Consider the following 26,289-nt stretch of genomic DNA (forward strand, 5'->3'; position numbering starts at 1 on the left):
CATAAAAGGAAATGAAATTGAGATATTTGTAATGAGGTGGATGGACCTAGAGTCTGTCATACAGAGTGAAGTAAGTCAGAAAGAGAAAGACAAATACCGTATGCTAACACATATATATGGAATCTAAGAGAAAAGCAAACAAACAAAAAACATCATGAAGAACCTAGGGGTAAGATGGGAAGAAAGACACAGACCTATTAGAGAATGGACTTGAGGATATGGGGAGGGGGAAGGATAAGCTGTGACAAAGTGAGAGAGTGGCATGGACACATATACACTACCAAACGTAAAATAGATAGCAAGTGGGAAGCAGCCGCATAGCACAGGGAGATCAGCTCGGTGGTTTGTGACCACCTAGAGGGGTGGGATAGGGAGGGTGGGAGGGAGGGAGATGCAAGAGCATAGAGATATGGGAACATATGTATATGTTTAACTGATTCACTTTGTTATAAAGCAGAAACTAACACACCATTGTAAAGCAATTATACTCAAATGAAGATTTAAAAAAAAAGACTCCAATCTTTTGAAATTGTGGAGAAAACACAGTGTACCTACAAAGCAGAGGTAGCCTGAGAAAAATTTAGGCTCAGGAGAAGAGATTAATAATAATGTTTAGAAGAAGAACCAGAATTTGCCTTTGGCCTATTTCAGAATCTGAAATCAACCAGTTAGGAGAGTGAATGGAACCTACAACACTGGAACCTACAGTCCACTAGGAGAAAGGGAAATGGGTAGAGATTGGGGAAGTCCCACAACCTCTCTCTTCTACTCCTACTCTTGGTTTTTAAAATTTCTTACCCTTCAGGTATATTTTTCAGTGGGCTATGACCTGATTTTACCTTCATGGCAGTAAGAGAGACTCTACTGTGTTGTTGGTCTGAAAATGAAATTTGGGATATTCATGGACTATGATTAGACTCCAAGTTCCATAATCACTGAATATGATTTGCTCCTAAGGAAGCTCTTGCCTGTGTCACGTAGGAACCCAGGGATGGAGTCCAGGTAAGAAATCAAGGAGTCATCCTCCACTGTACTTTGCTGTTCACCTTCTGTGTGTTCCATACATCACCCCAGTGTGCCCCCTGCTCTGAAGTACGGCCTTGTCAGATGCAAGCTAATGCTCCACGTGGCACGCATCTGTGCCCACCTAGCAGACCACTGAGAAGGCTTCTTCAGAAAACCTCAGTCTCCTCTTTTTCTCCAAGTTTTATCAGTTCCAGACACTTTATTGGCTCTAATCAATGTTTATTGAGTGAAAGTACAGAGGTCGATTTAGCAAGGTAGTTAAACGATAGAAAAAATAACCACACCAGCAAGCTGAGGCTAAACCCCAAGGAGAACTTCCTTCGTGTTTCCTTACCTGAGTTATTGTGTTGTCTCTGGTTCAGTGACCCCACAGGTCTGCCGCTCAGCGACTCTCTAGACGTCCCAACGACTCCCACTCAGTCTCTGCTTCTTTCCTCAGGCCCTGCATTGTCCCTCTCTGTCTTTCTGTCAGCTCCAGCAAGAGAACAGAGACGTGGCCAGTCATGACACAAGTGAACCTATCTATATAACAGAAACAGAATCAGGGACATAGAGAATAGACTGGTGGTTGCCAAGGGGGAGGGGGTTGGGGAAGGGGTGGAGTGAGAGGTTGGGGTTAGCAGATGTAAGCTATTACATGTAGAATGGATAAACAACAAGGTCCAACTGTATAATGCAGAAAAATGTATTCAATATACTATGAGAAACCATAATGGAAAAGAATATAAGAAAAAGAATGTATACATATGTATAACTGAATCACTTTGCTGTACAGCAGAAATTAACACAGCATTGTAAATCACCTATACTTTGATAAAAAATATTAAAACTAAAAGCAGGCATAGGCAATATGTAAACAGATGGGCATGAGTGTGTTCCAACAAAATGTTGTTTACAAAAACAGGTGGGCTGTAGTTTACTGACACCTGATTCAGTCCCCGACTTTCTGCATCGCACTCCGTCTCACTTCTCCCTGCTTGAGGTCTCTCGCACCTGGTGTTTCTGGTCTGTTTTATTTATCTGTTCCAATTGCTGTTTCTGATCATCTGTCTTTCTTTTTCTGTATTCCACCTCAACCATAACTCTACTCAGCCTTCTTATTCTCTCCTACGAGGACTTATCGATGGCCTCCTTGGGGGCTTCCTTTCTCTCACCTGCCTCTCTGGGCTGTTCTCAGCCTCTGGGACTCAAGTGGCTTGAAGAAGCTTGGAGCGGGGTCCTTTTACCCTGGGCTCAGCCTAGCAGGAAGAAACCAGAGGGTTTTTCCCACCTTTTCCTGATGTCACGATGTCTCACTCAGTTCTTGAAAACACTCGCCATATACCCTCTTTGCAATCAAAACTCTAGTTTGGTAGCTTTGGGGTGAATAAAAACATTTCTATTAGGCTTCCCTGGTGGCACAGTGGTTGAGAGTCTGCCTGCCGATGCAGGGGACACGGGTTCGTGCCCCCGTCCGGGAAGATCCCTCATGCCGCGGCGCGGCTGGGCCGGTGAGCCATGGCCGCGGAGCCTGCGCGTCCGGAGCCTGTGCTCCACAAAGGGAGAGGCCACAACAGTGAAAGGCCCGCATACCGCAAAAAAAAAAAAACCAAAACAAAAGAAAACAAAAAACCGAAAACATTTCTATTACCTCTGGAAGGATTTAGTTTGTGGTGAGGCAGAGGGATATAGGAATAAATGCATTTTCTTCAAATGTACTTGCTCCTGCAGTGGAGTTTGGGTGAATATATCTTGACCTCTACCTTATATCTTTTTTAAAAATTTATACTTTATTTATTTTTGGCTGTGTTTGGTCTTCATTGCTGCACGCAGGCTTTCTCTAGTTGCGGCGAGAGGGGGCTACTCTTTGTTGTGATGGGCAGGCTTCTCATTGCAATGGCTTCTCTTGTTGTGGAGCATGGGGTCTAGGCGTGCGGGCTTCAGTAGTTGTGGTGCATGGGCTCAGTAGTTGTGGCTCGAGGGCTTAGTTACTCCACGGCATGTGGGATCTTCCCTGACCAGGGATCGAACCCATGTCCCCTGCACTGGCAGACGTATTCTTAACCACTGCGCCACCAGGGAAGTCCCAGACCCCTACCTTATATTTAAAAAAAAATTAGTTCTGGGTGGATTATAGATCTACTTTTTAATGGTAAAATGAAAGAACTTAAAAAAAGGGAGCGAATATCTTCATGATCCTGACAATAGCAAGAACTCCTCAAACAGTGACTAAAAAACATAATTATAAGGGGTAAATGATCAATTAGATTTCATTAAAATTAAGAACTTCTGGTTGTTAAAAGACACCACTATGATTATAAAAGTGCAAGCCACAGAGATGGAGAAGCTATTTGCAATACATATATCTCACAAAGGACTTGTGTCCAGAACACACACACTCACACACACACTCCTACAGATCAACAAGGAAACAAGAAACAAAAATAGAAAAATGTCCAAACAAATTTAACAGGTAGTTTACGGAAGGGTATTTCTAAATTTCCAATAACCATGTAATAAAGTGCTCAATCTCAACAGTCACAAGAGAAATGAAAATTGAAACCATAATGTATTATCTCCACATCACCACTGAAATGGCTAATGTGAAAAAGACAACACCAAGATTGCTTAGTGTGTGGAACAGTTAAAACTTTTATATACTTCTGATGGTAATAAAAATTGTATTAAAAATTTGTAAAAATTAGCAGCATCCACTAGAACAGAACTTTCTATCCTCTGATCCAGTCATTATACTCCTAGGTATGTACCCAACAGAGGTATATACATATAGTAACAAAAATATATGAATGCAAATGTTCACAGTAGCACCATTAAAAATTTTTTAAATTGAAAACTGCTAAAATGCCTGCCAACAGTAAAGTGGATACATAAATAGTGGTATATTCCGAGAAAGAAAGACTATAAAATGAGAATGAACTACAACTACGATCCACAATTACACACTAGGAAATGAATGAATCTTATAAGCACAATTTTGAAGGAAAAATCCAGGCAATAAAGAATTTCTCCTGTATGATTTCCTTTTTATGAATTTCAAAATAAGAAAATCTGACCTGTGGTGTTAGATGTCAGGATAGTGGTGCTATTTAGGGGTGGGTAGTGTCTGGGAGGAGACACAAAACGATGGGTCACTGGAATGTTGGCAACATGCTATTTCTTCATCTGTAGATTGGTTATATGGTTTCAGCTAGTGAAAGTTTATTGTCCTTTTTGTTTTGTTTTTAGATCTTTATTGGAGTATAATTGCCCTACAACGGTGTGTCAGTTTCTGCTCCACAACAAAGTGAATCAGTTATACATATACATATGTTCCCATACCTCTAAGCTCTTGCATCTCCCTCCCTCCCACCCTCCCTATCCCACCCCTCTAGGTGGTCACAAACCACCGAGCTGATCTCCCTGTGCTATGCGGCTGCTTCCCACTTGCTATCTATTTTATATTTGGTAATGTATATATGTCCATACCACTCTCTCACTTTGTCACAGCTTACCCTTCCCCCTCCCCATATCCTAAAGTCCATTCTCTACTAGGTCTGTGTCTTTCTTCCCATCTTACCCCTAGGTTCTTCATGACATTTTTCTTTTTTTGGTTCTGCATATATGTGTTAGCATACGGTCTTTGTTTTACGCTTATTTATTTATTTATTTATACATCTACTTTTGGCTGTGTTGGGTCTTCATTTCTGTGCGAGGGCTTTCTCTAGTTGTGGCAAGTGGGTGCCGCTCTTCATCGCTGTGCAAGGGCCTCTCACTATCGCAGCCTCTCTTGTTGTGGAGCAAAGGCTTCAGACGTGCAGGCTCAGTAGTTGTGGCTCACGGGGCTAGTTGCTCCGCAGCATGTGGGATCTTCCCAGAGCATTGTTTGAATCCCTGTCCCCTGCATTAGCAGGCAGATTCTCAACCACTGTGCCACCAGGGAAGCCCTGTTTTTTGCTTTCTGACTTACTTCACTCTGTATGACAGACTCTAGGTCCATCCACCTCACTACAAATAACTCAATATCGTTTCTTTTTATGGCTGAGTAATATTCCATTGTACATATGTACCACATCTTCTTTATCCATTCACCTGTTGATGGACACTTAGCTTGCTTCCATGTCCTGGCTATTGTAAATAGAGCTGCAATGAACATTTTGGTACATGACTCTTTTTGAATTATGGTTTTCTCAGGGTATATGCCCAGTAGTGGGATTGCTGGGTCATATGGTAGTGCTATTTTTAGTTTTTGAAGGAAGCTCCATGCTGTTCTCCATAGTGGCTGTATCAATTTACATTCCCACCAACAGTGCAAGAGTGTTCCCTTTTCTCCACACCCTCTCCAACATTTACTATTTCTAGATTTTTTGATGAAGGCCATTCTGACTGGTGTGAGATGATTATCTCATTGTAGTTTTGATTTGCATTTCTCTAATGATTAATGATGTTGAGCATTCTTTCATGTGTTTGTTGGGAATCTGTATATCTTCTTTGGAGAAATGTCTATTTAGGTCTTCTGCCCATTTTTGGATTGGATTGTTCGTTTTTTTGTTATTGAGCTGCATGAGCTGCTTGTAAATTTTGGAGATTAATCCTTTGTCAGTTGCTTCATTTGCAAATACTTTCTCCCATTCTGAGGGTTGTCTTTTGGTCTTGTTTATGGTTGTCTTTTTTGTGCAAAAGCTTTACAGTTTCATGGTGTGCCATTTGTTTATTTATGTTTATATTTCCATTTCTCTAGGAGGTGGGTTAAAAGGATCTCACTGTGATTTATGTCATAAAGTATTCTGCCTATGATTTCCTCGAAGAGTTTTATAGTGACTGGCCTTACATTTAGGTCTTTAATCCATTTTGAGTTTATTTCTGTGTATGGTGTTAGGGACTGTTCTAATTTCATACTTTTACATGTACTTGTCCAGTTTTCCCAGCACGACTTATTGAAGAGGCTGTCTTTTCTCCACTCTATATTCTTGCCTCCTTTATCAAAGATAAGGTGACCATATGTGCGTGGGTTTATCTCTGGGCTTTCTATCCTGTTCCATTGATCTATATTTCTGTTTTTGTGCCAGTACCATACTGTCTTGATTATTCCAGCTTTGTAGTATAGTCTGAAGTCAGGGAGCCTGATTGCTCCAGCTCCGTTTTTCGTTCTCAAGGTTGCTTTGTCTATTCGGGGTCTTTTGTGTTTCCATACAAATTGTGAAATATTTTGTTCTAGTTCTGTGAAAAATGCCAGTGGTAGTGTGATAGGGATTGCATTGAATCTGTAGATTGCTTTGGGTGATAGAGTCATTTTCACAGTGTTGATTCTTCCAATCCAAGAACATGGTATATCTCTCCATCTATTTGTATCATTTTTAATTTCTTTCATCTGTGTCTTATAATTTTCTGCATACAGGTCTTTTGTTTACTTAGGCAGGTTTATTTTAGATATTTTATTCTATTTGTTGCAATGGTAAGTGGGAGTGTTTTCTTAATTTCACTTTCAGATTTTTCATCATTAGTGTATAGGTATGCCAGAGAATTCTGTGCATTGATTTTGTATCCTATTACTTTACCAAATTCATTGATTAGCTCTAGTAGTTTTCTGGTAGCATCTTTAGGATTCTCTATGTTTAGTATCATGTCACCTGCAAAGAGTGACAGCTTTACTTCTTCCTTTCCGATTTGGATTCCTTTTATTTCCTTTTCTTCTCTGATTGCTGTGGCTAAAACTTCCAAAGCTATGTAGAATAAGAGTGGTGAGAATGGGCAACCATGTCTTCTTCCTGATCTTAGTGGAAATGGTTTCATTTTTTCACCTTTGAGGATCATGTTGACTGTGGATTTGTCATATATGTCCTTTATTATGTTGAGGAAAGTTCCCTGTATGCCTACTTTCTGTCGGGTTTTTATCATAAATGGGTGTTGAATTTTATCGAAAGCTTTCTCTGCATCTATTGAGACGATCATATGTTTTTTCTCCTTCAATTTGTTAAGAGGGTGTATCACGCTGTTTGATTTGTGTATATTGAAGAGTCCTTGCATTCCTTGAATAAACCCCACTTGATCATGGTGTATGATCCTTTTAATGTGCTGTTGGATTCTGTTTGCTAGTATTTTGTTGAGGATTTTTGCATCTATGTTCATCAGTGATATTGGCCTGTAGTTTTCTTTCTTTGTGATATCCTTGTCTGGTTTTGATATCAGGGTGATGTTGGCCTTGTAGAATGATTTGGGAGTGTTCCTCCCTCTGCTATATTTTGGAAGAGTTTGAGAGGGATAGGTGTTAGCTCTTCTCTCAATGTTTGATAGAATTCGCCTGTGAAGCCATCTGGTCCTCGGCTTTTGTTTGTTGGAAGACTTTTAATCACAGTTTTAATTTCAGTGCTTGTGATTGGTCTGTTCATATTTTCTATTTCTTCCTGGTTTAGTCTCGGACATTGTGCATTTCTAAGAATGTGTCCATTTCTTCCAGATTGTCCATTTTATTGGCTTAGAAGTACTTGTAGTAATCTCTCATGATCCTTTGTATTTCTGCAGTGTCAGTTGTTACTTCTCCTTTTTCATTTCTAATTCTATAGATTTGAGTCTTCTCCCTTTTCTTCTTGATGAGTGTGGCTAATGGGTTATCAATTTTCTTTATTTTCTCAAAGAACCAGCTTTTAGTTTTATTGATCTTTGCTATTGTTTCCTTCATTTCTTTTTCATTTATTTCTGATCTGATCTTTATGATTTCTTTCTTTCTGCTAACTTTGGGGTTTTTGTGTTCTTCTTTCTCTAATTGCTTTAGGTGCAATGTTACATTGTTTACTTGAGATGTTTCCTGTTTCTTCAGGTAGGGTTTTATTGCTATAAACTTCCCTTTTAGAACTGCTTTTTCTGCATCCCATAGGTTTTGGGTCATCGTGTTGTCATTGTCATTTGTTTTTAGTTATTTTTTGATTTCCTCTTTGATTTCTTCAGTGATCTGTTTGTTATTAAATAGTGTATTGTTTAGCCTCCATGTGTTTATATTTTTTACATATCTTTTCCTGTAATTGATATCTAGTCTCATAGCGTTGTGGTCAGAAAAGGTACTTGATACGATTTCAATTTTCTTAAATTTACCAAGCCTTGATTTGTGACCCAAGATATGATGTATCCTGGAGAATGTTCCATGAGCACTTGAGAAAAATGTGTATTTTGTTGTTTTTGGATGGAATGACCTATAAATATCAATTAAGTCCATCTTGTTTAATGTATCATTTAAAGCTTGTGTTTCCTTATTTATTCTCATTTTTGATGATCTGTCCATTGGTGAAAGTGGGATGTTAAAGTTCCCTACTATGATTATGTTACTGTCGATTTTGCCTTTTATGGCTGTTAGTATTTGCCTTATGTATTAAGGTGCGCCTATGTTGGGTGCATAACTATTTACAATTGTTATATCTTCTTCTTGGGTCGATCCCTTGATTATTATGTAGTGTCCTTCTTTGTCTCTTGTAATAGTCTTTATTTTAAAGTCAATTTTGTCTGATATGAGAAATGCTACCCCAGCTTTCTTTTCATTTCCGTTTGCATGGAATACCTTTTTCCATCTCCTCACTTTCAGTCTGTATGTGTCCCTAGGTGTGAAGTGTGTCTCTTGTAGACAGCATATATATGGGTCTTGTTTTTGTATCCATTCAGCCAGTCTGTGTCTTTTGGTGGGATCATTTAATCCATTTACATTTAAGGTAATTATTGACATGTATGTTCCTATTCCCATTTTCTTAATTTTTTCAGGTTTGTTATTGTAGGTGTTTTCCTTCTGTTGTGTATCTTGCCTAGAGAATTTCCTTTAGCATTTGTTGTAGGAACTTAGAATGTTTTTAGGACAGTAAGCACTTTGGATTTTATTCGACATGGGAAGATATTTGATAATTTCAGTAAAGACAGTGAATAATATTAATGTCTTGATATGATTTCTGCAGTTTTTCTGATAAGGGATTGTGGCGCAAATTTGGAAGAAAGAGACAAGATAGGTGACTTTTGCAGTGGTTCAGAGGAAGGATAATACTGACTCCAACCAGGATAAGAACACTGGAGATAATGAGAAGAGAAGTGATTCTATTATTAGTACAGAATTTTGGGGAGAAATTATATGTGTGAGGGGAGGACATGAGAAATCAGAGATGAATCCTAGGGTTTAAAATTTATTATTATTTAAAAATTATTATTTAGTTTGTGGCTTGAGCATCTTTTCATACATGGTGACATTGTTGTATATATTGAGTGGATAGAAAATATTCCATAAATGATAGATGTGACAATGTTACATAAAAAAGATAATGAGCAGATGTTTTAAACAACTTCATAACAATAAGTTCTACAACTTATATGAAAAGTACAAACTCATTGAAAATCAAGTAACAAGAACTAACATGTAAAGAAAATTTAGATAGCTCTGTAATTATCTTCTGATGTGTCAGCTTGGCTAGGCTACAATCCCTAGTTATTCTAACACTGTCCTAGGTGTTGCATAAAGGTAGATGTGATTAATGTTCATAATCAAATGACTATGAGTAAGGGAGAATATACTAGATAATCTGGGTTGGTCTGATTCAATAGTTGAAAGGCCTTAAGAGTAGAACTGAAGCATGCCTGAAGCAATCCTATGCATCTACAGTAACTTCAGCCCATGACAGATAGTTTCAGCCTGCCATTCCTGGCAGTCCGCCCTATGGATTTTTTTTTTTTTTTTTTTTTTTTGCGGTACGCGGGCCTCTCACTGCTGTGGCTTCTCCCATTGCGGAGCACAGGCTCCGGACGCGCAGGCTCAGCGGCCATGGCTCACGGGCCCAGCCGCTCCGCGGCACGTGGGATCCTCCCGGACCGGGGCACGAACCCATGTCCCCTGCAGCGGCAGGCGGACTCTCAACCACTGCGCCACCAGGGAAGCCCCGCCCTATGGATTTTTGACTTGCTCAGCTGACAAGTCCTTGCAATATATCTCTTAATGTATATCTTCTACTGGTTCTGTTTCTCCGGTTGAACCTTGAGTAATACAGCCCCTATAATTATTAGAGACATTTAACTCATAATTTAAAGCCTCCACATTTAGAAAATTCTGTGGTCAAATTGGTTAACTAGTGAACTGTATCAAAAACACTTAAGGGAGAAAAAATATTAATCATACATAATCTCTTTCAGAAAACAGAGGAAGAGGGAATGAATACTCGCCAAGTCTAGTCAGGGATAATATAGCTCTGATAACGAAATTTGACAAGAACATTCCAAAAAGTAAAATTACGGACCAGTATCCATCATGAACACAGAAGCAAAAATCTTTAACAAAATATTAGTAAATTAAGTCCTGCAATATATTAAGCGGATTTATCACAAGAATGCAATATTTATTTAATTATTCTAAAAATAAGTCAATGCAATTCACCAAAATTAACTGAATAGAGGAGAAGAATCACACTATTATTTCAAAAGATGTAGAGAAAGCATTTGACAGAATTCAACACATATTCATGATAAAAGTTTCTGCAGAATAGTAATTGAATGGAATTATCTCTGTTTGATGAAGTTCACCTATGAAAAACCTACAGCTAACATTGTGCTAATTGTGAAATATTTTCCCCCTAATATCAGGAGCAAGGCAAGTATATCTCAACTCATTACTTCTATTCCACATTTACTGGAGGTTCTAGCTAGTGCAATAGGGTAAGAAAAATTAAAAAAATAAAAGCATGAATTGGAAAAAATGAAGCAAATATATCTTTATTAACAGATGACTGATGATATGTCTTTATTAACAGATGACATGTCTTTATTAACAGATAACTGATTTCTAAGGAAGTTACACAAATATATATTGGAATTAAGTGACTTTAGCAATGCCACAGAATATAAGGCCAATATATAAAAATCAATTATATTTCTGTATACCATCACCAAACAATTATAAATAAAATAAAAAATAAATTAACAACAGCATAGAAATCATAAAGTATTAGAACTATATTTAACAAAAATGTGCAAGACTTCTATACTGAAAACTTTTATAAAACAATCCAGAGAAAAATTCAAGAAGATATAAATAAATGAACTGATATACAGAATTCATACATTGGATATCACACTACTTAAAATATATCAGTCCTCTTAAATTAATCTATTGATTCCTTGTAATCCCAATAAAAATCCTGGCTGGCTTTTTTGGGGAGAAATTAACAGGCCAAATTTATATGGAAATGGAAAGAATCTAGACTAATCCAAATAATCTGGGAAAAGAACAAAATTGTGGGTCCCACACTATCTGATTTCAAGACTTAGACTTGAAGTCTAAGATATTCATCCATCAAGAATGTGTGGCTTTGGTATATGATAGACATACAGATCAATGGAACAGTATAAAGAATCCAGAAATAGGGCTTCCCCAGTGGCGCAGTGGTTGAGAGTCCGCATGCCGCTGCAGGGGACATGGGTTCGTGCCCCTGTCTGGGAAGATGCCGTGGAGCGGCTGGGCCCGTGAGCCATGGCCGCTGAGCCTGCGCGTCCGGAGCCTGTGCTCCGCAACGGGAGAGAGCACAACAGTGAGAGGCCCACGTACCGCAAAAAAAAAAAAAAAAAAAGAAAAAAAGAATCCAGAAATAGACCCAACATTTATGGTCAAGTAAAATGTGTAAATGACCAAAAAACATGTGAAAAAATGCTTAACAACATTACTAATCAGGGAAGTGAAGTTAAAAACCCCATGAGATACCATTTCAGATCATGAAAATGGCTAAGATTAAAGTAAGTGACTTAAACAAGTGTGGCAAGGATGTGGAACACTTGGAACTCTCATGCAATGCTGGTGAGAGTGTGAAATGGCACAACCAGTTTAGAAAACAATCTGACAGTTTCTTATAATGTTAAACATACATCTCTGTTATGACCAAGAAGCTTCATTTCTAAATATTTATTTAAGAGAAATAAAAACATATATCCATAAAAGACTTGTACATAAATATTCATAGTAACTTTTTTGAGTAGCTCCAAATTGAAACAATCCAAATGTTTATCAGCATATAAATGGATGAATAAATTGTAGCTAATTCACACAGCGGAATACCCTAGCAATAAAAAAAAACCTTTAAAAACTATTGATAAAAGCAACAGCATGATGGATATCAAAACATTATGTTCGGCAAAAAAAGTCAAATACAGCAGAGTGAGTTCTGTATGATTCCGTATGTATGATGTTTTGGAATAAGCAAAACTCACCCTCGGTGATAGGAACCTGAACTGTGGATGCCTTTGGGAGGGAATTAAGTAGAAAGGGGTATTGGAAATACTCTATATCCTCCTTGTGCTCAGATATTACAGGAACTGTTATGATAGGATCATGGTATTTATCCACTTAACTCATCACCTAAGTTCTAAAATTATTCTCCTAGAAGTCTACATACTTGAGTTATATTATCCACATTAGGCATAATAAAAAGACGTATTATTTTTTTTCTGATTTACATGTTTCTTTTTATACATTTTTATTGGAGTATAATTGCTTCACAATGCTGTGTTAGTTTCTGTTGTACAACAAAGTGAATCAGCCATATGTATACATATATCCCCATACCCCCTCCTCTTGAACCTCCCTCCCACCCTCCTTATCCCACCCCTCTAGGTTGTCGCAAAGCACTGAGCTGATCTCCCTATGCTATGCTGCTGCTTCCCACTAGCTATCTATTTTACAGTTGGTAGTGTATATATGTCGATGCTACTCTCACTTCACCCCTGCTTTACTCTTTCACTTTTACTTGCAGTGGCTACAAAACCTTGTTGTATAAAATCTGAATCAGCTTTCTTGGCCATCGACAAGTGCTTTCTTGGAAAGCTCCAGATGTTCTGATAAAAGTAGTCTTTATTATACTCATACAGACAAGGATATGTTATTTCTTCTTCATGGTTGCTCTTCCAGGTGAAAGGAAAATGTTAGTATCCATACAGCTGCCAAACTGTGGAATTTTCTTTGAAAGTCAGGAGTTAGTTTTCAGGAACTGACATGAATTAGAACTGCTGGGAAAAGACTTGATATTTGCTCCAGACCCCAGCTACATGTAGGCTGAGAGGTCCCAAGTCAGTCCTCTTCATGGCACTGGGATCTTCTGAGGACAAGAACAGCTTGGACAGAACAATGGATGGAGTGATTCTGTCTGGTCAAGTATGGGGCTGGTGGATAATTAAGACTGATAAGCACACATTGATAGATGGATAAATGTATGTGTGGGCAATAAACTAATAGAGCATAGAGGAAGTTCAAGTAAGAATTTAAAGTTTGTTTTCTGTGTTCCCACTGCTGAACTGAGGTCTAGAAATATAAAATAATGTGTCTAGGGTCACACAGTGAATACTGGAACCCAATAACCTGCTTGACAGTGCCCTATTCTTTCTGAGACATTATCAGCTCTCATCTCATGCTTGGCCAAATCTTAGTTTCCAGAGGGAAGGGAAGAGGAGAAGTCATTCCGTGAACTTTTATTGAGGACCTCATTTGTCCTGGAAACTGTTTGGTGTTGGGCATATAGCAGTGAGTAATACATGAAACTTAAATCCATCAAGGTCAGTGGACATTAAACAAATGGTTACATGAATAATTCTTTAATAATTCTATATATGTCATGAAAGAGCAGTTCAGGGTCATAAGAGGATAAAACAGGAGGAACTAACCTTGTGTAGAATAATCAATCAGAGTTAGCCTGAACACTCTACAGTACATGAAAATCAACTAGGGAAAGATAGCTCCTGGCTGAGAGACTGGCATGTGTTTTGGGTGGGAGGGAAGGAACGTGGAACATATGAGGAGCAGAAAGGCCAGTGTGACTAGAGCTCATAAGCCAAGCCAGGGGAGCACGTTGTGACCCATGCTTCATGGGATTAGATATGTGGGGATAGCCAAACCATCATAGCCTTATGGCCCAATGTTAAGGAGGTCAGTTATGTTTTTAAGTGTAACAGGAAGCCACTGATGGGTATTAAGCAAATAACATAGTCTCACTTGTAGTTTGGCTGCAGTGTGGTGAATGGCTTATAGGGCATCAGGGGTTGAAGAAGACCAGTTGAGAGGCTCTTACAATTAGGCCAGGTGAGAACTGATGGTACTTGGATGAAGGTAGCATGAGTGGGATGGAGAAAGATAAATGGAAGAAATAGAGGCACTATCAGGTGGAACTGTTAAGCTCACAATATTAGCTCCAATTATTCTAATAATTCCTTGAGTCTGGTACCTGTGATAACGCCTATGTAGTCAAAATTATAACACAACTGATAAATACAGTTAAGTCTGCCCTACTTGGGTGCAGCCTCCCTGAGATGTATAGTGTTCCATTTTTGATTTTAAATGAGCATCCAGGTCATTTACAGCTAGCAAAACTGAACCCCCTGACAGATATTTCAAATATGTGACTAATGTTGCCAGTTTTCATCTCAACTGGCCTGGATATAAATTCAGTATTAATTTGAGCTTGTGGCAAATATATGTAATTTCCCTCCTCATTTTCCAATACCCTTTGAACACCTTACTATGTATGGGCTATTTTATAGACTTATGCATCCTTTCTTCCCAAAGTAGAACCCAGAAAATCAGTCTCACAGTGTCTTTTACAGCTTGGGCTCTACCAATAAGAATTGCTCCAGAAAGAAGCAGTGGGAAGAGGGTCTCCTTGTAGAATACATTTTGCTGGCAAGGGTGGTGGCTCTCTTTTGCTGTTGGCTGAGGATGCAAGGGTGTGCTCCTGGCACAAATGTTGCATTGGTGGAGTGGAGGCGGTGGTGGCAGCAGCTTCCTCACCAGGCCAGTTCTGTGGTGTGGTTTTGGGCATAGTTCCTCGATACTTAGCTTCAAACCTGGTTCTTTAGCTCTCCCAGCAGTTCCACCCAATAGCCTTTTAATAGCCTTTTAATAAACTCTTTAATAAGCTTAGTCAGCCAGAGTGAACTGGCTGAGATGATATAAAACTAGACGTTATTAATTACACAGTATGAAATTGTTCCCTGAAATGACATCATGAAATTGAAGTTCTCAGAAGTATGATTGAACAAGAAAAACAGGCCTGATCAAAGCTTCTGTTCATATTTGGCTTACATCAGGGTTATGACAAACATTTATCAACAAATAAGAGTAATGCATACTTCTATAATAGTCCAAAGAAAGTATTTCACAGGGTCATCATATAGATGAATTTCTGAACCTACCTGCTAAAAATCAAAATATAGCAAAATAAAAAATGTACACATCTCTGAATTACTGATTGAATCTTTCCTGTGTGTGTGTGTGTGTGTGTGTGTGTGTGTGTGTGTATGTGTGTATGTGTATGGTGAGGAAGGTGCTGTGAAATTTCCTGAGGAAGCCATGAGCAGGTGAGAGAGTGGCCCCAGTGGGAAAGATCCAAGGCATAAACACTTCTAGAAGCTAAGGAGAGAAGTCCAGGAACTCCCAGGTCCAGGAAAGAAGCCCTCTGGAACATCTCAGACTCAGGACTTCTAACCTCTGCTAAAACACCTCTAGTGACAAGCTGTAACTGCTTTTTAAGGAAGCCACTCTCCTGGGAGAAGATCTGCTTTGAGAAATGTCTGTCTTGTACCAAACTGAAACCTGCCTCATATAACTTCTACTCACTCTCCCTATGTCTACCACTTGAACCACATTAACAACTTGTGCATCCTCCTACAGTGCCTTTAGGCATCAATCTCTCTTGTCTTTCCCATCAAAACCTTCTCTTATTCAGGTTAAGCAATTCTGTTGCCTCTGCATTTCCACATATGACCCAGTCTGATGTCCTTTCTCTCCTCCCATGGAGACAGTGTTGACAGAGTTGGAGTCAGACAGACTCTATATTATTTACTAGATGCATAACCAGGGGCAAGTTACTTAATCTCTGAGATAATTGCATTTATTATAAAGGCAATGCACTCCCAGTCCACATGACTTGATTCACATCTTGAGTCTACATTTTCTACTTGTGTAATTGATCTTAAATTATTTAATACCTAGCCATAAATCATTTAAAGGACCAGTTGTTAGTGACTGTGAAGATTAAATTATTTAACACAAGTAAAGGCTTGGCTCAGAGAAAGTGCTCCAAAAATCATATCGTTGTTATTCCCAGAATGTGGTAGTTCCTAGGAGGCTAATGGTCATGACAGAGAGGTTTTAGTCCCTGAGACTGAAAAAGGAGGTGAGAGGACAGAGTGCCCTTTACATTCAAGCTTAAACTTTATAGTAATACAGTTTAAATGAGAAAGCATTAATTGAAATAGAAAAGGTATTCATAATTTCTTGCAGGTTTCTTAATCCTGGGGGAAGATGCTTTATCAGTAGTAGCAGCAGCAATACAAAGTGACTTGCCATACTTCTCTCCACATCCTCGAATCTGTCCACTCAAGACTTGAGCCCTGCCCTACCTTGCAGTCAGAAGAAGTGCTTCCATCAAAGTTTCATTTCTATCTCCACAAGTCCTCTTCCTCCTCCACTTCCTCCTTCTCTGTCTTCTTTTTTTTTAAAAAAATTATTTGTTTATTTGCTTGTTTGTATATTTAATTAATTATTTATTTATGGCTGTGCTGCACAGGCATGTGGGATCTTAGTTCCCTGACCAGGGATTGAAACCGTGCCCCCTGCATTGGAAGCGCAGAATCTTGCTCACTGGACCGCCAGGGAAGCCCCTCCTTCTTTTTAACTGTCTGGATCTCCAGAGTCTCCTATGGTCCCTCCTTTGTCACTTCTTCATCTCTCTTCCCTGGCTGGGCACTCACTCCTCTTTGCATTAGTTTCTACCCTTCCTAGTCTCAAATTCCACTCTCCCACAAGAAACCATGCTGGGGATGGATGCCAAGTGAACAGGAGGATGGCCCTCTTAGGGAACAAAGTTTTATTGGAGAAAGCAGAGAAGGAGCCAGCTGGGTTGTCTCTGGACCAGCTGGTCGAGGAAGTGGAGAGTATGCAAAGGATGGATTTAGCCCTCTATGAAGGTGGGGGAAGGGACTTAATATGCATAACCTTTTATTGAGTTGTCCACACTTCAGGACAATTTTGTTCAAATGGGAAGAGATCTAGAGAAGGGAATTAAACCTATGTCCTGAAGATCTTTCCTATCCAGAAGCTGGAAGAACTGACACTGTCTTGACCATTGCAGATAAGATAAAGGCAGCGCTCTTTCAGGAAAGATCTTGAAAGTATGTTAATTCTGTTACTTATGGGAGATGCTCCCAAGAAAAATGATCAACTGCACTTTGGTTTGCTTTGCAATTATTACTGAGGATGTCACTTCTGCTAAGGTGGGCATTCCTCCTGATGTGGGGCATGCTTCAGCTGGCTGTGAGGTGGGTGCAGAATTCAGGGTCCTTGGGTGTGGACAAGGCTCATGTATCTGGGGACCTTACTTTGTTACTGCTGCTGAAAGGATGTCTTTCTTGGATCTAAGTAAACCTATAAGATACAGGAGACAAAAATGTTCAGACATCTTCCCAATTTTGAAGTAAAGTTCCTTTTACTATAGATGAGAATCCCTGATCTTTTCAGCCTTGAAGTCCTCTAGCCAGGAGTGCTGATGCAATCCCTACTGCAAAGTTAAAACCTGCTTGCCAAGTAATAGGATGTCTGGTGTCTTGAGACTGCAATCAGTGGCCCACACTAGACCAATGAGCAAGAGAAGGCTCCACAATGGCCCCAGAAATGCTGACATTTCATGTGTGTTAACTTTGTTCTCTTTCAACTCAACTATCTCTTGTTTATTTTGCATTCTTTTTGTTTGTGTTAGAAAACCTAGCTTCAGAGCCGTGAAGGAACTCCTCCAAAAGCAAACCACAGGCAAGTGAGAGGGGTTGCCAAATTATTTTTTTCCCTACACATCACCTTTCATCAGAACGGTGAATATTTTGAAAAAGATTTCATAAAAGGGATAGTTGAAGGAAAAAGGGTATTTAATGAGTTACTCTTCCTTTGCTATAGTCTACTTTGCCGTATTGTTTTCTTCCTAATATTAGACACTGAAATCCCCAGGGACAGACACTGTTCCTTTATTTTCAGCACCAACCCCAAGATCAGGCAAATGGTTGGTAGTCAGTACAAGTTTGTAAATAATGAAATAATATAGGAAATTTCAAAACATATAGTTTTATACAAATATACAAATAGTTAATTGACAGAATTTTCAACATTTCCTGTTCTTCTCTGAAAAGATTTCCTTAAACATATTTTTTCCTTCATCCTATGTATAAGCAAGCAACAGTCACAGTAAATCGAACAAAACAACTCCCCCCCCACAAATCTAGTTTTTCTGATATGCAATTTCAAATATTTATGCCTCCTTTCTTTTTTTCACCTTGTTGCATTGTCAAGAACTCCAGGAAGGCTGAGTAAAAATGATAATAATGGGCTCCTTGATCTCATTCCTGATCTCAGAGGGGAACTTTCAATATTTCACTATTAAGTATGATGTTTCCTGTAGATATTTTTGCAGACACTCCGTTAGATTAGGGAAGAACCTTTTATTCCTAATTTGTGAAGCATATTTATCAGAAATAAAAGCTGAATTTTATCAAAAACTTTTAATATTAATCAAGACAGTTATGTATTTAAAACAATTATGATTACTTGCCTCCTGAATTGAAAACTGTCCCACTGTTTTTCATTCTCTGGAAGAATTTGCATAGAATTGGTCTCATTACTTCCTTAAAAATTTGGAACTCTAAGATACTAGTCAAATTCTAGTTCTCAACCTGTGTGGTGGATATATGGGTGCTCACTTTTTTATTTTAAAAAAAGGATGCATATACTTTTCTCCTATATGTATTCATATACTTTTCTAAATTATGATACTTTTTTTTATAATACAACTTTTAAATGAAAAATTTTGGAAGAATTCACAGTGAAGACTACTGGGTCAGTATTCTTTGTGGAAAAGTTTTTAATAGCTGATTCATCTACTTTATGGAACTATTCAGCTTTTAAATTTATTTTTGTATTAGTTCTTGTAAGTTGTATTTTTATGGTTTGTCTAATTCAATTTTAAAATTTATTTGCTTAAAGTTATTCATAATGTTCTATTATTATTTTTTGAATGCCTCTAGGATCTGTAGTGATACCACTTTTTCCATTCCTAATATTGGTTATTTATTTTTCTCCTTTTATTTCTTGGCCAGTTGTCTAGGAAATTATTGTTACTAATACATTTTAAAACCATCTTTTGGCTTTGTTCATTTTTCTGTTTGTTTTATATTTTGCTTATTTCTATTCTTTATTATTTTCTTCTACTTTCTTTAAGTTAAATTTGTTCTATTTCTAGTTTCTTGAGATGGAAGTTTAAATAATTGATTTTCAGTTTTTTTCTTTCCTATTATATGTACTTGGGACTCTAAATTTCTCTCTCAATAGCACTGCATCAAATGAGTGTTGATATGTCACATTTTGATTATAATTCACTTAAAATATTTTATAATTCTCATAGGAATTTGATATGACCCATGGGTTATTTTGAATTATATTATTTAATTTCTAATTAGTTTGTGATTTTCTAATTACCCATCTGTTATAAATTTACAGCTTTATTCCAATGTAATTGAAGCATACATTCTGTATAATTTTAATCCTTTAAAATTTGTTGAGACATATTATGACAAGCATGTGATCTGTTTTGGTAAATATTCCATAGGTATATTTTATTTGGTATGATATTCTATATATTACAGTAAGGTCAAGTTTGTTAATTGCAATAGGGAGAAATTCTCTTTCCTTATTGATTTTTTTGTCTGCTTGTTGTATTAACTTTTGGAACTGGAATGTGATTTTGATTTGCCTCTATTTTTGTTCTGTCAATATTTTCTTTATGCATTTTGAAACCATGTTTTGAGATACATCCAGATTTAGAATTACTAAACCTTCTTGTTGCATTGATCATTTCATTCTTACGAAATGCCATTTTTTATCTTTAGAAAGGCTTCTTGACTTAAATTTTACTTAAATTTTACTCTGTTTGGTATTAGTATAGCTACACCAGGTTTCTTATGGCTATTTCTTACAAACTCTATCTTTTCCGTACTTTTACATTCAACTTTTCTGCTCCTTTTAATTTGGTGTGTCTCTTATAACAACATATAGTTTAAAGAAATCCAGTGTGACAATCTTGGTGTAATATTGGTGTATTTAGCCTAATAACATTTAATTAATTACTAATATCTACCATCTTACTACATGTTTTATGTTCATTTTCTCTTGCCCTTTTTTGAATTAATATTTCTTTATATTTTATTTTCCTTTGATTAATTTCTTAGTTTTATATTCTTTTAGTGTTACTGTAGATAATGAATATTTAGCTTATTAGAGTATAATGCAAAATTTCATATTATTACTCTTAACATTCCCTTGAATACTTAACTTTTTATCACCTCACCTCATGCAGCTTTAGATTTTGCCAAATATTTTCTGAACAATCAGTCATGTGTCACACTATCCCAGTGAGATGATCAAAAGCTTCTCTGTCTCTCAAAAGCTGAATGTCTGGGAAAGCTCAGAATATCAGTCTCTTGTTTTTTGTCAGAACTTGTAAATGCTCCCAGAGAAAAAGCAGCAGCTGCAAAAGTCAGCTCTTCTTTCTAAGATTTTCTCCTCTTTATGATATTAGTCTCTCTAGTCTTCATTTCTCTAGGAACTCTCTGAATTCTTTAAACAACTGGCTTTAAAATTATAACAAATTTTTCTATTTGTTCCTGGTGAGAGTGTTGTTTGCCGTAAGCCACTCCATTCTACTAAGAATACTATGAAATTAAATTTTAATTAATTAAGTCAATGTGAAATGTGTTTCTGTTACTTGTGCTTAATAATCTCCTTAATGATACATGTGAGCCAAGACCTGAGTGATGAGAAGCATCATTCAGGGAAGAATGTTCCAGGCAGAAGGCAATGCAAAGAGAAAGAGCTTGTTCTATTGGAGAAGTGGAAATGAGGCAGTGTGGTGGAATATAATGAGTGGTATGTATGGGTTGGGGGAAGACAAGAGATGGAAGAAGAGGTAGGGACAGATTATGTAGAGCCTTTTAAATCATTGAAATGGTATCCTCTAAATTACATTTAAAGAGATTATCATGGATTCTGAATAAAGATTAAATTATTTGGAGGCAGACATGGAAGCTGCAGAACTACTCTGGAGGCTATTTCATTAGTTCAAGTTAGAGATGATGGTGGCTTGCCTTAGGGTTTTGACAGTGAAAATGGAGGAAAGTAGACAAAATAGAGTCATATTTCAGAGTATTTGCTTCCAATCCATGTTCTAAAGAACGTAAGATTGTTCAGAGATATTCACAGGCTAATAGAATAGGTCTACATCTCCCTTCTATGAATTTCAAACAGAGTAGCCCAAGTTTACTCTTTTGTATGTTGCAGTTCTATGTAAGATTTTAGTTAAGACAATATTCTGTAAAAAAAAAAAAGAAAAGAAAAAAAAAAAGGAAAACCCCAGTAATGGAGGTAGAACCTATGGACTTGTTGTTGATTATATGGTAGGGAGTAAAAAAAGTCTGAAATCCATGACACATACTGTTTTTGGCCTTAAGAGATGGATAGATTGTAGTATCAAATTATTATTCCTCTTTTTCCACTTTGCAAGTGAGATACACCAGAACCAGAAAGAGAAAAACCCTCTTCTAATGTCCCTCCAGTGCCTTCTACTGACAAAGCTTAACACCTAACAACTGGAAAAAGAGGAATATTTATAAAGCCCAGATCCCTTATCACAGTACAGGCAAAGAAGGCTGGCTTTGGAGAAGAGAGACAGTGAATTGATAACTGGTACAGGTCTTTGGGAGGGTAGGGCTCAGGAATATATGGATGGCAAAATTTGGGTTTCAGGAAGTGTAGAGTCTGGAATTGTTGGGAAAGCAATGGCGAGAGGGTTATGTAGAGGGCAGAGTTATGAGGTTTGGTGAAGACAAGGATCAGGAATGTGTGTTTTGCATAGATCAAGGGTTTGTAAGGGACTGGGTTGAAAGGTGTGTGGAAGCCAAAAATCTGATTATTGGAGACAGGGTTCAGAAATGTGGAGACAGTAGGGTTTGGGGTTGTAGGGTGAAAAGCTGTGATATTAAAGATGGGCATAGTTTATTTAATATTTCTCTATTGAGAGTTATGTGTGTGTGGTGAGGGGAATATGGGTTCTTGAAAATGGGCAGTCGTATGACTGCTTTTTTATTGCAGAAGTGACACTAGGTCAATTTCCCTCTTCTTTCTTTTGATGTCTTGAGACATAGTGCAAGAATCTGGCCACTCTCCTGAAGAGACCTTGAAATTACCTGGGGAAGGAGAGGAGCGGAACTGAGTCTAGCCTTACATCGTCCCTGTCAAGGCATCAGGCAGGGTGAATGTGGATGAATCTATCTTGAACCTTCCAGAGCAGATCAGCTACCAGGTGAATACCACCAAGTAGTCCCAGTTAATGCCAGATGGAGCAAAAGGATTACTCAATCAAGCATTATCTGATTATCTGGTTCATAAAACTGTGAAATCTTTATCATAATTTAATCACAAACATCTTTATCTACTAGGAGATGAGAGGGGTGAAAAAAAGACATGCTGCCCAGATTTCCATTAAAAAAATGATTTTCTGTTCCAGCTCTTGGGAGCCATCATCATCTTCAAGGTTGGCTTCAGCTTCAGAGAGCTGCGTCTTTCAAGAGCACACCAGTGTAGGGTGGGCCACATTCAATGATTTCTCAGGGGGTAGATAGAGCAATTTCTTTTTTTGACTGAGTAATATTCCATTGTATATATGTGCCACATCTTCTTTATCCACTCATCTGTCGATGGACACTTAGGATGTTTCCATGTCTTGGCTATTGTAAATAGAGCTGCAATGAACATTGTGGTACATGACTCTTTTTTCTTTTTAACATCTTTATTGGAGTATAATTGCTTTACAATGGTGTGTAGGTTCTGCCTTATAACAAAGTGAATCAGTTATACATATACATGTGTTCCCATATCTCTTCCCTCTTGCATCTCCCTCCCTCCCACCCTCCCTATCCCAACCCTCCAGGCGGTCACAAACCACCTAGCTGATCTCCCTGTGCTATGTGGCTGCTTCCCACTAGCTATTTAGTTTACGTTTGGTAGTGCATATATGTCCCTGCCACTCTCTCACTTTGTCACAGCTTACCCTTCCCCCTCCCCATATCCTCAAGTCCATGCACTAGTAGGTCTGTGTGTGCCTTTATTCCCGTCTTACTCCTAGGTACTTCATTACCTTTTTTATTTCTTCTTAGATTCCATTTATATGTGTTAGCATACGGTATGTGTTTTTCACTTTCTGACTTACTTCACTCTGTATGACAGACTCTAAGTCCATCCATCACACTACAAATAACTCAATTTCGTTTCCTTTTATGGCTGAGTAATATTCCATTGTATATATGTACCACATCTTCTTTATCCATTCACCTGTTGATGGACACTTAGCTTGCTTCCATGTACTGGCTATTGTAAATAGAGCTGCAATGAACATTTTGGTACATGACTCTTTTTGAATTATGGTTTTCTCAGGGTATATGCCCAGTAGTGGGATTGCTGGGTCGTATGGTAGTTCTATTTTTAGTTTTTTAAGGAACCTCCATACTGTTCTCCATAGTGGTTATATCAATTCACATTCCCACCAAGAGTGCATGAGGGTTCCCTTTTCTCCACACCCTCTCCAGGATTTACTATTTGTAGATTTTTTGATTATGGCCATTCTGACTGGTGTGAGGTGATACCTTATTGTAGTTTCTGTAATGCATTTCTGTAATGATTAGTGATGTTGAGCATCCTTTGATGTGTTTGTTGGCAATCTGTATATCTCCTTTGGAGAAATGTCTATTTAGGTCTTTTGCCCATTTTTGGAGTGGGTTGTTTGTTTTTTTGATACTGAGCTGCTTGTAAATTTTGGAGATTAATCCTTTGTCAGTTGCTTTATTGGCAAATATTTCCTCTCATTCTGAGGGTGGTCTTTTCATTTCTTTAATGGTTTCCTTTGCTGTGCAAAAGCTTTTCTATTTCATAAGGTCCCATTTGTTTATATGTTTTTATTTCCATTTCTCTAGAAGGTGGGTCAAAAAAAATTTTGCAGTGATTTTTATCATAGAGTGTTCTGCCTATGGTTTCCTCAAAGAGTTTTTTAGTGTCAGGCTTACATTTAGGTCTTTAATCCATTTTGAATTTATTTTTGTGTGTGGTGTTAGGGAGTTTTCTAATTTAATTCTTTTACATGTAGCTGTCCAGGTTTCCCAGCACCACTTATTGAAGAAGCTGTCTTTTCTCCATTGTATATTCTTGCCTCCTTTATCAAAGATAAGGTGACTGTATGTGTGGGGGTTTATCTGTGGGCTTTCTATCATGTTCCATTGATATTTATTTCTGTTTTGTGCCAGTCCATACTATGCTGATTACTGCAGCTTTGTAGTATAGTCTGAAATCAGGGGGGCTGATTCCTCCAGCTCCGTTTTTCTTTCTCAGTATTGCTTTGGCTATACGGGGTCTTTTATGTTTCCAAAAATATTGTCAAATATTTTGTTCTAGTTCTGTGAAAAATACCATTGGTAATTTGATAGAGATTGCATTGAATCTGTTGACTGCTTTGGGTAGTATAGTAATTTTCACAAGTTGATTTTTCCAATCCAAGAACATGGTATATCTCTCCATCTGTTTGTATCATCTTTAATTTCTTTCATCACTGTCTTATAGTTTCCTGCATGCAGGTCTTTTGGCTCCTTAGGTAGGTTTATTCCTAGGTATTTTATTCATTTTGTTGCAGTGGTAAATGGGAATGTTTCCTAAATTTCTCTTTCAGATATTTCATCATCAGTGTATAGGAATGCAAGAGATTTCTGTGCATTAATTTTGTATCTTGCTACTTTACCAAATTCATTGATTAGCCTCAGTAGTTTTCTGATAGCATATTTAGGATTCTCTACATATAGTGTCCTGTCATCTGCAAATGGTAACAGCTTTACTTCTTCTTTTCTGGTTTGAAATCCTTTATTTCTTTTTCTTCTCTGATTGCTGTGGCTAAAACTTCCAAGTCTATGTTGAATAATTGTGGTGAGAGTGGGCAACCTTGTCTCGTTCCTGATCTTAGTGGAAATAGTTTTATTTTTTCACCATTGAGGACGATGTTGGCTGTGGGATTGTTATATGTGCCCTTTATTATGTTGAGGAAAGTTCCCTCTCTGCCTAATTTCTAAAGGATTTTTATCATAATGGGTGTTGAATTTTATCAAAAGCTTTTTCTGCATCTATTGAGATGATCATGTGGTTTTTCTCCTTCAATTTGATAATATGTTGTATCACATTGATTGATTTGAGTATATTGAAGAATCCATACATTCTTGAGATAAAACCCACTTGATCATGGTGTATGACCCTTTTAATGTGCTGTTGGATTCTGTTTGCTAGTAGTTCATTGAGGTTTTTTCCATCGATGTTCATCAGTGATATTGGGCTGTAGTTTTCTTTATTTGTGACATCTTTGTCTGGTTTTGGTGTCAGGGTGATACTGGCCTCGTAGACTGAGTTTGGGAGTGTTTCTCCCTCTGCTATATTTTGGCAGAGTTTGAGAAGGATAGGTGTTACCTCTCCTCTAAATGTTTGATAGAATTCACCTGTGAATCCATGTGGTCCTGAGCTTTTGTTTGTTGGAAGATTTTTAATCACAGTTTCAATTTCAATGCTGGTGATTGATCTGTTTATGTTTTCTATTTCTTCCTTGATAAGTCATGGAAGTTTGTGCTTTTCTAAGAATTTGTCCATTTTTTCCAGGCTTTCCATTTTATTGGCCCATAGTTCCTTGTAGTAATCTCTCATGATCCTTTGTATTTCTGCCGTGTAGGTGTTACTTCTCCTTTTTCATTTCTAATTCTACTGATTTGAGTCTTCTCCCTTTTTCTCGTGATGAGTCTGGCTAATGGTTTATCAATTTTCTTTATTTTCTCAAAGAACCAGCTTTTAGTTTTATTGACCTTTGCTATTGTTTCCTTCATTTCTTTTTCATTTATTTCTGTTGTGATCTTTATGATTTCTTTCCTTCTGCTAACTTTGGAGTTTTCTTAATTCTTATTTCTCCAATTCCTTTAGGTTAATGTTAGGTTGTTTATTTGAGATGTTTCTTGTTACTTGAGGTAGGATTATCTTGCTATATACTTCCCTCTTAGAACTGGTATGCTGCATCCCATAGATTTTGGGTCATTGTGTTTTCATTGCCATTTGTTTCTATGTATTTTTTGATTTCCTCTTTGATTTCTTCAGTGATCTTTTGGATATTTAGCAGCGTATTG

At 37.6% G+C, this 26,289-nt stretch overlaps 1 protein-coding gene across 1 annotated transcript in view; it reads left to right on the forward strand.

Annotated features, from left to right (window-relative positions):
• Positions 1 to 26,289, forward strand: part of LOC132515953 (small proline-rich protein 2E-like) — a 45,745-nt gene that overhangs the window by 11,737 nt on the left and 7,719 nt on the right. Inside the window, 1 exon segment of the mRNA XM_060142344.1 lies at positions 22,231 to 22,394. The gene's annotated coding sequence lies outside the window, so the exon portion shown is untranslated.

This window comes from Lagenorhynchus albirostris, chromosome 2 (genome assembly GCF_949774975.1).
Source record: "Lagenorhynchus albirostris chromosome 2, mLagAlb1.1, whole genome shotgun sequence".
Classification (NCBI taxonomy): Eukaryota; Metazoa; Chordata; class Mammalia; order Artiodactyla; family Delphinidae; genus Lagenorhynchus; species Lagenorhynchus albirostris.